Here is a 654-nt window from a genome sequence, read left to right as displayed (position 1 = left end):
TATATATATATTTTTTTAATATATATATATATATATATATATATATATATATATATATATTCTTTACTATTTAGTATTTACAATTCATATCATTCACTCGTACCAAAAACCTGCTCAAAATTTATTAATTCTAAAACATATCCGGAAAAGATTATCCAAATCAAAATTTTAATGAAAAATATCTTACCAATTTTAATGGCAGTCGTTCCAGCTGGCGCTAACCTTTTTTCTCAATTTCTTCGAGAGACATTCCCCAGTTTCATAATCGAGATACCAAAAACAGAAGTTTTGACTCGTTGACCAGAAATAATGGAGCCGGAAAGGGTTCTTCGTGAACCATAAATGTAGATATTGAAAAAAGGAGCCTACCCAAAATTAACACTTGGAAAATAAAATTAATTTAAATTGACGCGTTATAAGAGACGATGAATTAGTGATCTTAACTCTGACATTAATTTAAATTGGTAATTAAAATCTGTAATCCTCATATTCCTCACTGTCTTCGCAAAGTCTTATTTTCAGAACCCATGTTTTTTTTAGGGTAAAAAAAGCATCTAAGGGGGTGACTGGTTGTACCGCTACCAACCGCAAACGGAGCAGTTGCGGTTTCTGGCGATTGGTGGCGGTTGTAAAACTGACTGGTCCAACCGCAGC

The sequence above is a fragment of the Tarenaya hassleriana genome, unplaced genomic scaffold, assembly GCF_000463585.1.
Source record: "Tarenaya hassleriana unplaced genomic scaffold, ASM46358v1 Cleome149, whole genome shotgun sequence".
Lineage (NCBI taxonomy): Eukaryota > Viridiplantae > Streptophyta > Magnoliopsida > Brassicales > Cleomaceae > Tarenaya > Tarenaya hassleriana.
The sequence above is the reverse complement of the archived record's forward strand: the minus strand, read 5'-3'. Positions refer to the sequence as shown.